Here is a 17,915-nt window from a genome sequence, read left to right as displayed (position 1 = left end):
TGTCTTCACTGATGCCTCTGTTGATGGTCCCGCTTCGTCCTCCCCACTCTCTGCTGCTCTTAGTGCTTCCTCCTCCAACGCACGTTCTAGGGGTTTTCTCCGATCTGAGCCTCTTCATCGGAGGCATTTGGGTTGACTCGGGTGTCTTCACTGATGCCTCTGCTGATGGTCCAACTTCGTCCTCCCCTCTCTCTGCTGCTCTTAGTGCAACCGCCTCCAACGCACGTTCTAGGGGTTTTCTCCGATCTGAGCCTCTTCATCAGAGGCGTTTGGGTTGACTCGGGTGTCTTCACTGATGCCTTTGCTGATGGTCCCGCTTCGTCCTCCCCACTCTCTGCTGCTCTTAGTGCTACCGCCTCCAACGCACGTTCTAGGGGTTTTCTCCGATCTGAGCCTCTTCATCGGAGGCATTTGGGTTGACTCGGGTGTCTTCACTGATGCCTCTGCTGATGGTCCAACTTCGTCCTCCCCACTCTCTGCTGCTCTTAGTGCTGCCTCCTCCAACGCACGTTTTGTCCTGTTCTACAATATATAATATCAAATGTTTTAATCTTATGCATAAAATGCATCTACATGGATATAAAAAAGAAGATGTGGTATGATGCCAATGAGACAACGTGATACAGAATCTTACAGCAACTTTAGGTCACCATAGCCTTCAACAATGAGAAGAGCTCCTGTCGCACAGCCAGCTATAAAAGGTTTCAAAATGTCAACATAAGACAATTCAAAATAAGATAATCAACGGTCTAATTTAATAACCAAAACAAATAAAAAATGAATGAATGATACAATATGTAGAACATAAACAAATGACAACCAGTACTGAATTACAGGCTCCTGACTTAGAACAGGTACACACATACCTTACGTGGCGGGATATCAACCATCCCCTCACCTGAGACAGTAGTATAACGGTAAAAATCAGTTGAAAAAGGTAATTCATCAGATGGATAAAAATAAAATGCTATAAAAACAAGTGGACGTGATCGGTTACCTGTACATCCCCACAATTAACCATTTCCTCCAAAATTATCATGAATAGATAAAAACAAACAACTTACCTAAACATTGAACCTCTCTGCAATATCGGTAAGACGGTCTGGATCAACCATCCTCACCATTTCTTTATACTCACTAACGGTCATAGTGAAGCTTTTCCACCCCGATCCGTTTTTCTTGGTAGTCCTCACATGAGGACAGGTGTTACCAACAAAACTCTTTATTGAGACAAATGTATTTGTCCCAAAGGTTCCACTGACTCTTAGAATTGCACCTCCATTGATTACGGTTGTCAAAACGTCCATGGTTGTTGGTTGGTTGTTTTTTTCTCTCTTTAAATGCGGTTTAGATTACTAACTTTTGGAGTATTCATATTGGTTTGGGAGCGTAATCTTTTTTATTGGTGTTCTATTATGAGTATTTGGATGGTTACTTCCTTTCAGGGTGTTGACTATTCAAACCATCCCTCGACAATTGACTTCCTTATTATTATTTTTAGTTTTGTTTCATACAAGTTGTTTTTCCTTTTTTGGGTGTGTGTTATAGTAGCTGCAATGTTTGAGATGTTTCCCATTCGTACACACCGATGGATATTTAACCCTACTAATTTATCATTAATACAATACTGTAAACACATAAATCAGTGAATAAAATCTCATCACAAGTCGTATATTGTATATATTTAGATTCAATACATGACAAATATTAATCCAAAAGATTATAAATCCATAATAATCTATAATAAGTTGCCCTGATCGTAGTTCCACATTGTCTGAAGTTGAACGTTTGTGATACGAATGTACAGTGCTAACAATGCTTTTCAAACATTTAATGTCAGGAATGTCTTTTGTCGTGTCAACACAGGCTTATGCTAGAGATTGACCTCTAGTGTGAAGGAGTCTCTTTTAAAAAGCCGAGATACACCTCAATGCTTTCTTATCATAAATAACACACCGTTAGACCCCAGGAGGAAAATGTTAGTCTACAACTTGAAATATGTAATTATATGTGCAGTAATTGACACGGCGGTATCAGAAAACAAGTTCAAAAGATTTCAGTTCACCGGCTTTGAGGTACGATAAGTTCAAAATTTAATGTTTTGCGTAGACAAATCAGTTGACTCATCTGGACTTTCGGACATCACCAGTTTCTCCATTATATCGGAAATTGTCTGAATAAATTTGAAGCAGATATTGTTCTCTTTAATTAATTTAGAGGTGTCCATTTGTATGGGTTGCTAGTTGGAAGGCAAATGTTTTACTCTTGGTAATTTGTTCTTGTCAATCCATCATGTACAAATGTACTATACTTATTACTCATAATCGTTCACGTTTGTAAAATATCTGTTAAAATATTCTCAACATATGTTGCAGAGTCGCCGTAGTTTAAGACTTACTTTCAAATAATACAACTCTTAACGGTTCAACAAAATGTGTCTTGTTTTGGAATGTATTAGTGGTTCTTTTAAATGAAAAGATTATATCTGCTAAGTCGTTCTCTCCGTCGATGAGATTCATTTGGTTTATTTGCCTTTTATGCGATTTTGAAGACTTAAAAAGGAAAGCCTATATCGTCTTTGGCTGTTATTTTCTTATCTATATTTTTAATTTGTTTCATTAAAAAAAAAAAGAAAAAACATCCTGTTTGTTCCATTATGACTTTACAATTGTTCATAATATATTACCATCAAATATAGCAAGGCTGGAATTATTATTTTTCATCAATCTTTATGAAGTTCAAGAGTTTAAAAAAGGAAAATTTCATATCCCCGAAAAAAATCGCAAAGTTGAAAGTTATACGACTATTTACCGGATTTATTATAACATAATCAAGACGACGGGTGCAACATGTGGAGCAGATTATGCTTACCCTTCCGGAGAATCTTATTTCACCTCTAGTTTTATGGTTAGGTTCGTGTTTCTTATTTTTTAGTTTTCTATGTTGTGTCATGTGTACTATTGTTTGTCTTTTTCATATTTAGCAAGGCGCTATCAGTTTAGTTTTACGATTAATGGGTTTAACTGTCCCTCTGGCATATTTCGTCCTTCTTTTATTAGATGAAAAAAACTGACGAATAATTCTAATAGTTTCAAAAAGAAAAAATTACACTCGTAAATTTAAAAGATAGTAAAGAGAAAAAAAAACAATAATATAATGTAGATAGAAGATTCGGTGAAGCAGACGCAGATAATTTCGTCTTAAATACAAAGAACTAATAAAAAAAAGTGCACATTTTTGTACATATTTATGTGTTATTCAAATCATGATATTCATAACACTGGTTCGATTCCCGTTTGAGATGAAAATTTCAGGAACTCAATTTTCGACTCTCCCTTGACACCATTTGCGAGTATGGTCTTAAGGAAGCGATGATAGTCCGTCGGAAGGGGACGATAAATGGCTGACCCGTGTTAAGAGAGAGCCATATATCTTGCACGTTAAAGACACCCTTGTAGATTTCGAAAAAGAGTAGGCTAATTCCGCTACAAGGCAGCACTCGCACCCTCAAAGTGGAAAGGAATTAATATAAGTTGCAAAACTTGTTTCCCAATCCAATGTAAATACATATGTTTAAACTAACCCTCTAGACACAACTCAACATCGACGAAATTAACCAGTCGTTAGTCTTAAGCATATACATGCTGTACTCTAGATTATAATATGTCGCTTTCGTTATTACTTCCCAATGCATCTTCATAATTCATGTATAAATTTGCACTCCCTGATAAGAGTTAACAAACTTGAATCCTTTCTGATTCTTCATGATCAAACAAATTGTCAAAAATGTACGACTGACAAGAATTTTAAAGCTTAAAGTCTTATTTTGTTTAAATTTTAATAAAGTTCAGGAGTTAATTGTGATTTTTGACATTGCCGCGGGAAATTCTGATACTTTTATAAAATAAGATAGGTTAAAATGATAAAGGAAGTAAAATACAACTTTGATGTCAAATGATAGGGGAATAAATGAGGCAGAAATATATAATTATTGTATCGACTTTAAGACTAAAAGTGAATAGCACAAAATAGGATAACCATTTATGTTACTGTTTGATGTTTTAAACATTCATACACTTGCCGAAATTATACCTGTATGTTCACTTCTTAGCATCAATAGTTTTAGTATTTGGAAATACCTTAACATCCTTTTTATCTCCGTCATGCCTACCGAAATTTTATTGTCATGAATTCATTGATTTTCGTTATTATAGTAAAAAGTCACAAAAATACTGAACTTAGAGGAAACTCAATTTCGAATGCCCATAATCACATGGCAAAATCAAATAACAAAACGCATAAAACAGAATGGACAAGAACTGTCATATTCCTGACTTGGTACAGGTATTTTCAAAATGTAGAAAATGGTGGATTAAACCTGGTTTTTTAGCGCTAACCCTCTCACTTTGATGACAGTCTCATCTAATCCGTTATATTTACAATGATGCGTTAACTTAACAGACACAGTATGATCTATATGTTTTTACTTGTACTTAATAAAACTATGTGGACATGTGAGAGGCAATGTATGTCATCAGATTTATTTTATGTAATTTATTTCCTTGTAGTGGTCGGAGTACACATTTGTGTGTGTTGAAACCGTCAATACTGTCATACATGCATATCTCACTGTCTAAAGAACTGACATATTTGGTTTGTTTAAATAAACTGCACTTCTAATATTAACAGTTTAGCTAACACGTATTAGGGGAAAAAAATGAGGTCACCTGCTTTTTATGCCCCACCTACGATAGTAGAGGGGCATTATGTTTTCTGATCCGTTTGTTCGTTTGTCTCGCTTCAGCTTAAATTTTTGGTCGAGGTAATTTCTGATTTCGTTGAAGTCAAATCAACCTGAAACTTAGTATACATGGTCATTCTAATGCAAAATTATAGTTCTGACCAATTTCACGGTCCACTGAACATAGAAAATGATACTGCGAGTGAGGCATCGGTGTACTAGGGACATACTCCTTTTTTTCTCTGCCATGACTATAGAATTGCTCAAGATGTTTAACTGACAAATATAGCCGGGATTATAGCTAGGATTACTGTTTCTTAAATTTTAATGAAGTTCAATAGTTTTGAATAGTGATATTTGAAATTGCCGGAAGAAATTTGTATAGAGTAGGTGACTTTCAAAATAGTGAAGTAGTGGAGAACAATGTTTATATAATGGAGAGTGAGGTAAAAGTGCTTCTAGTTGCTTCGGCTTCTTTAAAAACAACTGATGTAAAAATAGGATATTTATGTATGTGAATGCATCACAAAAATCATTGATTAACTGTGCGAACATTTAAATTTGACTTCTATTGAAAACAAAACTTATCACAAGTCCAATGTTAGGGTTTGCATTTAAAAACAGGTTCATACTTTAGACCTAAATGTTAATGCAAAAGTTTTCTATGTACCTTCCGAAAGTTTTATTTCCACTGAAGTACTAAACAACCACTGGTTAACAAAATTACACCTTTAAGGGTCAGGCGATACATGCCAACAACCAATTCAATTTAATACAATACAGTACAATTCCATTAACATGATACATTATATATCGTCTTCTTGAAAACTTGAATATGTATTGGTCAAACCAATTGGACAACATTCGTTTTGCTTGGTCATGATTAAAAAATTGTCAAAAATGTATTACTGATAAGGGTCGAAATTGACGCTGGTCCGGTGGTCCGAGACCAGTAGAATTTTTGTCGGACCAGTGGATTTTGTGAGCTGGTGGTCTGGCGGACCAGTAGAATGTTTTCGTCAAAATCACTGATTGCATGTCATGTGAACAATTTGCAGTGACAGACCAAGATGAGAAATGTATTGGTGTAACGGGATCTTCAAATTTTAAGTAAGATTTTGTAGTTGTACAACTAGAACAGCACAAAAGTGTACTGGAATAAAGAAGAGGAAAGCAGCTGAGGAAAATAAAACTAAACATCTATGATATCTTTTAGTGGTTATCAAATGAATGTCATTTTTGCAGGACCAGTAAATTTTGAGCCGGACCAGTAGATTTTAAGTCCACTGGTCCAGCTGGCTATTACACTAAAAAGCTTACACTCGTTTTGATCAGTTATGACTTTACCATTTCTCAAAATGTATAAATGAAAAATATTTTATAACTTTAATAACTTTATGGTATTTGCTCAGAGTTGTTTTATCCTTTGATTTCGTCATTTGATTAAGGACTTTCCGTTTTCAATTTTACTCAAAGAGTTCTGTATTTGTTTGTGATTTTACTTTTTGAATAGCATATGATGCTTTCAAATGATAAAAGTAGTGAACAATTTCGATGTGATGTAGATTGAATAGTAAGTGAATAAGAAAATAATGTATTTAGTTATGACGCCTTCAAAATCCTGAAGTTTACAGAATACATTGACGAATTATATTGTTTTGTTTACAAATTGATTACTTTATTTAATCATTGTACGTTTTTAATGCAAAATTATACCAATAGGGGTCAAGCAATACAAACACACAAAATAGTTCAACACAATAAAATGCGTTGCAATACAATACAACCTGGTTAAGCCCTGAACATTAGTTTATTGAAAACCAATTGTACAAAATCCTTTTTATGATATTCAGGAGCATAACTTTTTATGAAATTCAAGAATCTTGAGAAGAATTTATTGAAAATGCCGGAGGAAATTATGATCCTTGTAAATTGTGTAGAATTATACACTTTTAAAAACGAAATAGGAAGTAGACAACCATTGTTATATACAACGATTGAGGAGCTAATGAGGCATACATATATTACGATTCAACTTGAAAACAAAGAGGGAATGAAAAAAATGGCAAAACCATTTTTTGTACATTATATTATTTTTAATATAAATTAATCTATTGTATATCTGCATGTATGTTAACTTCATGATAACATTAAGTATGAATGTTGCCTCTATGTTGTATGTGGTACATCCATAATTTGTTTCTGTATTGAATTGACTTTTAACCGTCATTGTCTTGACACCACTCATACTCTCATTTGTCTTACTTTCACACGAGCTAGGTGTTTTTTTGTTTTGTTTGCATTGATTACAACGTAAATACTTTTAGTATGGAGTGTAAAGCTCAAGATCATCATCTTCTTCAACTACGTCTGAACTTGTAGTGGGTGTTTCTTGGTCCTCCCAGACCATGTCATCTTCTGACCTGTCTAGTGCGTTGGAAATTGTACACTTCTTGAATGACCTTACGAGAATGACTGGGTCCAACTCCTCCCTGGCGTCTCTGATCCAAGTGCAGATAGTGGATAATTCAGCCTTCCTCATATGACCTATAGCTGTGAAGGAATGTTCATCTGATTAAACTTTGAAATATAAATAGTAAAGAACAATTATGAACTCTTTACTTTAGTGCAATGTCTGGATACCACTCATATCGTTACATTTATAACATTCATAAGAGCTAGGTATTTAATGTTATGGTTAAATTGATTACAATAGAATTACTTTTGATATGGAGAAAGATGCATTTAGAATTTCAAAAAAAAATCGTTTTGATTTGTCATGACTTAGATATTGTTCTGAACACGCATGTACTATTTGCCACTGAACGATAAGCAACTAACAATCAATCAATCTGAATAAATATAAGATTGAAAAGGAAATTAACGACAATAGTCCATTTTATTTTTTAATGTTCCGGCAATTCTACAGGTTTCTGCCTTTCCGTTTACACTCTGAAAAGCACTTGATACGACACCAATACTCGAGTCTTTCGGATTAACTGTCCCTGGTGATTGTAAAGACGCCTAAGACAATAATAAGTAATTAGTATTTATTAATATATTATGTTCAATAATTGTTTTGCACTGTGACACAGGCCGAGATCTGACGAAATCTGGCAAAGCGAAATGTATCCACGTAGTTCGTGGCGGGATCTTATATAGTCCAGTGGGATATTAATTAGCCTTAAACAATGACCCATAACTGTTTGCAAGTTGTGTAGTAGTCTAGCTGTTGAATAATACGTGTATGAAGTTAGTTGTTGGAAAATTCACATCTGTAGGATACAGGTTGATTAAGCCGTGGAAATTGTCATATTGTATTCTTCCTCATCTGAAAAAACGGAATTATAATACATTTAATAATATTCAAACCAATCAACAACACATGACATGCTGCTATAATAAGTATTTTATAAAATATATCTTTATGTATAATAGGTTTTTGCTACAATTTATTTTATCGTAGGAACATATTTAAAAAAGAAATGCAAATATAAGCATGTAAATACTGATGTGAATAACAAAGAAAGGAAACTCTAATTCACGATTTTTAACGCATTGATTTCAAAAAATAAATAAATGTTTGTAATAAAACAAAATGGTCACATTCGAAATAAAAAATGATTCAAAATTTGTCTTTTATTCCCTTCTTTAGACTCCTCATCTAGCATCTGATGGTACCGAAGACAAAGTCAGTGCAGTTTTTACTCGCCAAGCTTGTGGGTATATTGGTGCCGGTTTCTTCTTCTCCAGTCGACTGCGTTATAACACTTGATACAACGCCAATACTTAGTACTTTTAGATTGACGGTCTCGTCCGCTGAGTTTGTTATGCTTCCCAATCTTCTCCGACGTTCACTTGTGGTGTTTAAAACACTCCATCGAAATGATATTGCTTTGGCTACGTAATTACACATACATTTAACTAGGGACGAGTTGTTAAATTCGAAATCAAAGAAGATGACAAATTTGTCTTTTATTTCCTTTAGACTTCTCGTGTAACATTTGTGGGTACCCAACACAACGTCGATGCAGATTTTACAGGCCCACTTGCTGTAATCCTGGGGATACAACCACGGTTTTCTAGAACTACGACCGACTGCTTTATAACCCTTGATACAACGGCAATACTCGGCACTTTCTGATTTACTGTTTCTTGCGCTTAGTGTGTGACGTTTTTCTCTTTCCTCTGGCGTCAACTTGAAAAGGCAATTCAGCATTTGAGCTTTCCCCTCCATCCAGATCTGAAATTATATTGGGATTATTTGAAGATCCCATTTCTGCACAATTATCAATATTAAATGGTTTGTTAGCAGCAAGTCTTCCATCCTGTTTCAAGGCAAAATTTCTGTCATTACCCAAGAAACCCTCATTTTCCAGTGGCAGTCCCAATTTCCCCGACCATCATCCCAGATGGCCTCTATCGTATCAACCTACCTATTGTATTTATTGTGAACTTGTTCTCGTCCTGAATATGCATGAAATATTTGACACTGGACGTTAAGGAACCAACAATCAATCAATCAATCCATCCTGGGACAATACTTTATCATAAGACAATCATCCATCAGAGATGATTATGGGTTTTGTTGCAGATCCTAGATCATCATCTGATCCATAATCACTGTCAGTTGCATCTGGACCCAGCATTAGAGTTTTGATTTTGGTAATAGATTGCATTTCACCAGAAATATTTATATTGGTTTATAATTCCAACAGTAAACTAGACTAGCTATCTTAATTTCTAATAGTTTGGAAGTTGGTGTTTGTCATGTATTGGAGCTATATATATACAATATACGACCTATGATGAGATCTTATTCACTGATTTATGTGTTTACAGTATTTTATTAATGATAAATTAGTAGGGTTAAATATCCATCGGTGTGTATGAATGGAAAACATCTCAAACATTGTAGCTACTATAACACACACCCTAAAAAGGAAAAAAACCTTGTATGAAACAAAACTAAAAATAATAAGGAAGTCAATTGTCGAGGGATGGTTTGAATAGTCAACACCCTGAAAGGAATTATCCATTCAAATACTCATAATAGTACACCAATGAAAAAGTTTATGTTCCCAAACCAATATAAAATTCTCCAAAAGTTAGTAACCTTAACCGCATATAAAGAGAAAAAAACAAACAACCAACCAACAACCATGAACGTTTTGACAACTGTAACCAATGGAAGTGCAGTTCTAAGAGTCAGTGGAACATTTAAGACAAATATTGATCGATTGATTGTTGGTTGCTTTACGCCGCATTAGTACAAGAAGACCATATCGCGACGAGAGCTAATTCGAATGTTTTTTAAAATTTAAAGCACATTTTTAAAATAAGACAAAAAGTCCTTCAATATACTAAAATTCTAGACCAAAGCAAATTGATTATTTACAAATAAAAAACAACAGTAAGATAACGTGATAAAAATTAAAAACGACTTTTTTTTTTATTGATCTTTTTGGTGTTCAAGCTACAGTGCATACATACATACATACATTTTTACAATATATAAGTGATTGACATATGGCATAGTCATACTATTGATATTTTACGAATAAGACATACTAGTAAAAACAAATACAAGTAAATGATGTGAATAATCGGTATATGATACAAGTAAAAGATACTTTGGAATACATTAAATATACATGATCATATCGAGAATAAAATTTAATTAATAACTTCCATAAATTCCCCCCATCTGTCGACAAATGACTCGTGCTTGTCTTTAGAAAGATATAAATATTCTAATATCTCCAGACGTCTTTTCAAAAATTTGAGAAAAGCTTGCACAGATATAAACAATCTGTCTAATTGTGTGTACTTTACATAATGAATGTAATATTTTGCCTGTAAAATACAATAGTTTAACACTAAGTTATCAGAATTCAATATACCAAAAATGACACTGTCTTTATTTAAAAATATTTTTACTCCAAAAAATAAATGCCACCAATTAGAAAATTCTCTCCAAAATCGTTGTATTTCTATACATTCAAAAAATTTATGCTCTATAGTTTCTATTTCTTTACAACTGGCAAACTCATTAGTTAAAGAAAGTTTATATTTTTCAAGGAGATAATTATGTGAGACTATTCTGTGTAACACTTTATATTGAAAAGCTTGTAGTTTGCTTTCAATAGTACATTTAAAAGCTAGTGAATAAATATTGTTCCACTTTTCGTCACTAATTTCTATATTAAAACTTTCTTCCCACCTTTGTTGTGAAATAGGAGAAACACTTACCCGATCGATAAAAAGTGAATATACATCTTTAGTATATAATTTGCTAATAGGCATTTTTTTATTCTCATGCTCAAAAACGAATCCAAAAGAGTTGCTCTTAGGTGACATGTGGTGTTGTAATAACAAATCTTTCCAGTCACGTGGTATAGCAAGTTTAATAGAAAGAATGTCTACAAAAGTAACATTCAAATTATATTTTTTGTTAATAGCGTCATTAGACAAAAATTCGCCTTTATCATCTACAATATCATTAATGAACCTTATGCCTTTCGTGTACCAAGATCTGTAAAAAATACTCGTTCTGTTAACCTTGATAAACGGATTGAACCAAATAAATTCTTTTCTAGCATGAAATGCATTTAACGGGATGAAAATACCCTTGAAACGTTTCCAAGCAGATAGCACTTCTATATAAAAAAGAGGTGCTTTTAAATTTAAAAACTCAAATTCACATCTGCTCATAAATAAGTCCTCTAAATCAAAAAGGGAGAAGAATGCTTTGGAAACATGTTTCCATTTAGAGTCATGTTCTGACAAAAATCGTTTTACCCACATGATACGAAAGGATAACAGCTGTACTTCAAAATTTAAAAACGACTTGAATATACTAACATTTTTATATTTTATAATAAATTCTAGTTTCTTTAAAAAAAAATGCAACAATATTTGTAAATGGAACTTTATAAAATAAATCATACAGTCATACTATTGACATTGAAATGCTTCTTGCGAATATCAGCAAAGTCATTACAATTAATTAAAACATGTTTAATAGTATAGTTACAGTTGCAAGGTACACATTGTGGTTCAGCTTCATTTTTAAAAGATACTCGTGTGTTATTCTAGTATGACCAATACGACATCTAGAAATAACACATTGACCTTTTCTGCACATAACATTATTAAAGGTTTGCCTAAATTAGGTTTAATTTCATGTAATTTATTATCATCTTTTTTACTCCATTCATTTTTCAATATATTAAAAGCATATCTTCTAATATTAGATTTAAAATCAGTATATGGTGTATCACAGTTAGATAGAGGGTAACCCAGGGCATTCTTTGCAGTCTACAGCTGTGTTTTCAAGGATTCCATTATGACTCGGAACCCATAGAAATATTATGTCTTTCAGAAGAATTTTTTAAATTCCTCATTACATATAAAATTTTGAGAATTGTTGGGTTTTTAATTTTAGTATTTTGTATAGCAAGTAAGCATGAAAGTGAATCAAAACATGTCATAAATTTGGATTTATCTGAAGAAGCAATACATTTCAAAGCCAAACAAAATAATAAATTTGTCTCAACAAACAGTTTTGGTGGTAACTCTTATCTTAAATTGAGGACTCCCAAGAAAAACGGATCGGGGTGGAAAAGCTTCACTATGACCGTTAGTGAGTATAAAGAAATTGTTAGGATGGTTGATCCAGACCGTCTTATCGATATTGCAGAGCGGTTCAATGTTCACGTTAGTTGTTTTTTTTTTATTTATTTGTGATAATTTTGGAAGACATGTTTAATTGTTGGAATGTACAAGTACCAGATCATGTCCACTTGTTTTTATAGCATATTATTTTTATCCATATGTTGAATTACTTTTTCCAACTGATTTTTACCGTTATACTTCTGTCTCAGGTGAGGGGATGGTTGATATCCCGCCACGTAAGGTATGTGTGTAATTGTTCCAAGTCAGGAGCCTGTAATTCAGTAATGGTAGTCATTTGTTTATGTTCTACATACTACGACATCTAGAAATAACACATTGATTTTTCTGCACATAAAATTGTTAAAAGGTTTGCCTAAATTAGGCTTAATTTCATGTAATTTATTATCATCTTTTTTACTCCATTCATTTTTCAATATATTAAAAGCATACTCTCTAATATAAGATTCAAAATCAGTATATGGTGTATCACAGTTGGATAAAGGGTCACCCAGGGCATTCTTTGCAGTCTACAGCTGTGTTTCCAAGGATTCAATTATGGCTCGGAACCCATAGAATAATTATGTCTTTCAGAAGAATTTTTAAATTCCTCATTACATATAAAATTTTGAGAATTGTTGGGTTTTTAATTTAAGTAGTTTGTATAGCAAGTAAGCATGAAAGTGAATCAGAACATATACTAAATTTGGATTTATCTGAAGAAGCAATACATTTCACAGCCAAAACAAAATAATAAATTTGTCTCAACAAACAGTTTTGGTGGTAACTCTTATCTTAATTTGAGGACTCCCATGAAAAACGGATCGGGATGGAAAAGCTTCACTATGACCGTTAGTGAGTATAGAGAAATGGTGAGGATGGTTGATCCAGACCGTCTTACCGATATGAAGAGCGGTTCAATGTTCAGGTTAGTTGTTTGTTTTCATTTATTCGTGATAATTTTGGAAGAAATGTTTAATTGTTGGAATGTACAAGTACCCGATCATGTCCACTTGTTTTTTATAGCATTTTATTTTTATCCATCTGATGAATTACATTTTTCAACTGATTTTTACTGTTATACTACTGTCTCAGGTGAGGGGATGGTTGATATCCCGCCACGTAAGGTATGTGTGTACCTGTTCCAAGTCAGGAGCCTGTAATTCAGTACTGGTTGTCATTTGTTATGTTCTACAAATTGTGTTTTTCATTCATTATTTTTTTTTTGGGGGGGGGGGGGGTTAATTAAAGTAGACCATTGATTTTCTCGTTTGAATTGTTTTATGTTGACATTTTGAAACCTTTTACAGCTGACTGTGCGACAGGAGCTTTTGTTCATTGTTGAAGGCTATGGTGACATATAGTTGCTGTAAGTTTCTGTATCATGTTGTCTCATTGGCATCATACCACATCTTTTTTATATCCATGTCGATTTCATGCATTTTTCTCCAAAACTGTACTTTCTCCTCTCAAAAATCATTTCATATAGTACAGTTTTTTCATGTATGATGTATAACTATATGGCGCTATAAGATTAAACCATTTCATATTATATATTGTAAAACAGGACGGAACGTGTGTTGGAGGAGACTACTATAGGGGCTCCATATCCCCATAACAAATGATTATACCCCCCTTTCTCTATATAAATTTTTATCACAACACCATCTAGCACTACATAACGGCAACATAGCATACTGGTTATATAGTAAACTGAACTTCAGGATAATCAATTTGGAAAGTCCATAATCACATGCCTAAAATAAAACAAAAATAAAAAAAACGCATCAAAAACGAATGAACAAGAACTGTCATATTCCTGACTTGGTACAGGCATTTTCAAATGTAGAAAATGGTGGATTTAACCTGGTTTTATAGCGCTAACCCTCTCACTTTAATGACAGTCTCATCAAATCCCGTTATACTCCGTTATATTTACATTGATGCGTTAAATAAACAATAAAAAGGTCAAAATATGGGTACATCAGTCATCATCGTATAACAATTTTAAAAGGAACAATTTAACAGAACACAAAAACATGTATTTGTTTCCCACATTCAACAAATATTTGAAGAGTTTTTGAATATCTTAAAGATAGTTTGACAGTCATTCCATAATTAGCATACCCAGATTTGACAAAGCGGTACACGCTTTACACGGACGCATCAGACGACACAATCGGTGCTTGTTTGACTCAGCCGTGTAACGATACTGAGGAAGTTGTGTATGGGGTTAAAAAATGAAAAACTAATCTATTTCTTGTCACACAAATTAAGTGACACACAGACGCGTTGGTCAACTATTGAAAAAGAAGCATGTAGCATTCATTATGCACTTCAAAAATTAGACCATTATCTACATAACGCAGAATTTACGATCAAGACCGATCACAAACCATTAAAGTATATTTTAGAATCCCTTATGCAGAATAAAAAGATTCAACTATGGGCATTAGGCATAACAGGGTATAACTGTCAAATTGAATGGTTGGCTGGGACAGAAAACACTCGCGAATTATCTCTCTATAAGACCTAACCGGGTAAAAGTTAATAAATCAAACAATAAAAAGACGAAGACATTGAAAAAAAATTAGTGACAAGGCTTACGAAATTAACACTATAAATTCTAATGAAATTGACCCAAAGAAATTTGCAAGTTGTAGTTACAAAGGGTCAGATACGTTGACCCTGAAAGATTTTGTGGTTTCGGGTTACGATATGATATATGAGCAATCACTTGACAGAAGTTTAATTTGATCCTAAAAGAATTCGCTTTTATAGCCTACACGGGTTGCCAATAATCCTTCTATTTATAAAACCTGGTCCCAAAAGGCCAGATTGTTCCATGAAAATACAATGATGGGGGTTATTTTTAGAGATTCTTATAAAACTTTCTTCACAGTTCCCACCACGACCGACTGTTAGTTCCTTCATTAATTAAAGAGGTAGTAGAAATTGTGGTAGAAAGAGCCAGAAACCGGGGCTTCTATTATTTACATACTCTTAGATTACATATGGAAAATCAAATAAGGTATAACAGGGCGATTGTGTTTTGCCCTGAGTTTATGGCCAAAATTGGGGGGGGGGGGGGGGGGGGGGATATCCGAAATGGTCTTTTGTGGATGTACCGTGAAAGTTAACGTGTACAGCAACTATTTTAATTTATTTTATGGTTTTATTATTAGTCATGAAAATTTGGTATTTTGTTTAATTGTAGGAAATGGGACGGACGGCTGGACATATAATTCTAACACTTCTTTTTGGTTTTGGCGAGCTGGCTTTCATATCTGACAATATTGTATTTGTAAAGTAAATACTGTTACCACCACAAGGCCACAATGGTTGGTAACCTTCATAATTGATTTAAAACCTTTTGAAGGATTTTTGAACAGAATATCCCATGACGTGGTAAAATCCTCCGCATTAGCACAAACTGTTTTGAGACGTTATGAACAACCTGGAAAGGAACATTTTTATAATAGTTTTGCAAATTTGGAACAAGAATTTAATCTGTTAATGGACATGCATCGTTCGATAACTGATACATTCGACGATTTCAAAACTTAACATCGGCACAAACGTTCTGTTTTGCCGTTTATAGGTAGTGCAATGAGTTTTTTGTTTGGTACATTGACAGAAGACGATATTAATTTAATTACGGAGAACGTTCGTACATTAGCACAAAATCAAAAGCAAATTTCACACATTTTGACTGAAAATTTATAATTTAAACATGACTAGGCTAGAGGTATCTCAAAATAGAGACGCCATTAATAAATTATCAAGGGGGTTGCAAGATTTAGACATCCGGTTGGTTAATATAACTGAGGCTATTGAAAAGCAAATAATAGATTTGGAAAACTTTGTGCAAATATATATTCAATTAGATTTAATAACTGGGGATTTAAAACAATTAATCCAAAAGGGATTTTTCTATTTAGAACATATAAAAGATCTGTTAAGCATGCTTTCATTGGGCCATCTTTCACCAAGTACAATAACACCAAATAATTTACAAGGTCTTCTTATTGAGATAAAAGATAAACTTCCAAAATATTTAGAATTGAGTAACGACCCAAAAGAAAACCTGTGGTTCTTTTACAGGTTCTTGACATGTTCCACTATCCTGTATGACAGTAGAATATTAGTTGTCATTTCAATACCTCTTCTCGATTCAAATAATAAATTTGCAATTTATCGGGCATTTAATTTACCAATGCCCATGCAAAAGAATCATACAAGTATAGGTATGATTGCAAAATACGATTTGGATGTAGAATACATTGCAGTTAATGCAGAAAGGTCAAAATATGTATTGCTTAAACAGCAAGAAATTCAAACATGCACAAACACCTTTACGAAATTTTGTAAAATTATAAGTCATGTTTATTCTATTAACTTAAGTAAAAATTGCATATTAAGGATGTATTCTTCTGACATTTCAGTCTCGTTCAGTCTCGTTCTGGAATTATGTCTAAAACATGAGATACAAGTGTAAAATATGAATGAATTTAAAAAATGTAATAATCAAACTCAACTCTGTAAAAAAAATGGGTATTTCCAATGGGTAGTTTTTGAGTAATACATTTTTCAAATTTTATTATCAATCGAGTCAGTCTTTTTAGCCAAAATATCGAGAAAATAGGTGTTGAAAAAATATGCAATTTGTACTTAAAACGGAGAAAAATAACAAATTTACAAAATTGACAACATGGTAAATTTGACACAAAAAAGCATCAAAATATGATAAAACTTTCTTATATTAACACCTACCTATAGTTTTTGAAATTAAAATTTATTCAGATTGGTCCCCTTCATCTTTATTGAAAGTATGACAAAAAGTTTAATTGTGGAAATGTGATTTTTGTCATGATTAGAGCCCAAAAATAGGTAAAAACTGATGAAAAATGGGAAAATCATGAAAATTGGGTACTTTCAAAGGGCCGTAGCAAAAAAAGAAGTGCACCACCGTATGATTTTTTTCTTCACCAATTATATTTTTACAGTCATATGAACACAATAAACAGGTTTAGAAAAAAAGTTTAATTCTAGAAATTTTTGGCTCCTCAGAGGTGTACATCCTTAACTTCTTTGTTCCTGAAGAAACGAAATGATATTGATAAATATTGTCGTGTTGTGTATTGAACCAAACTCAGTTCTTCCAATGGCAAGTTATATATCGTCAGGTTCGTGGAAAGTTACCACTAACATACCCTTACGCTTTGCCATTGTTTGTGACAAATATAAGCATATAAATATGTATGATGTGTTTAATAATGTTCCATTTACAAATATTGTTGCTTTTTTAAAAGAAATTGGAATTTATTATAGAATATAAAAATGTTATTATATTTAAATCGATTTTAATTTTTATCACGTTATTTTACTGTTGATTTTTATTTGTATATACTCAATTTGCTTTAGTCAAGAATTTTAGTATATTGAAGGACTTTTTGTCTTATTTTAAAAATATGCTTTAAATTTAAAAAATATTCGAATT

Source organism: Mytilus trossulus, chromosome 5, assembly GCF_036588685.1.
Source record: "Mytilus trossulus isolate FHL-02 chromosome 5, PNRI_Mtr1.1.1.hap1, whole genome shotgun sequence".
In the NCBI taxonomy this organism is placed as follows: domain Eukaryota; kingdom Metazoa; phylum Mollusca; class Bivalvia; order Mytilida; family Mytilidae; genus Mytilus; species Mytilus trossulus.
Note: the sequence above shows the minus strand (reverse complement) of the source record.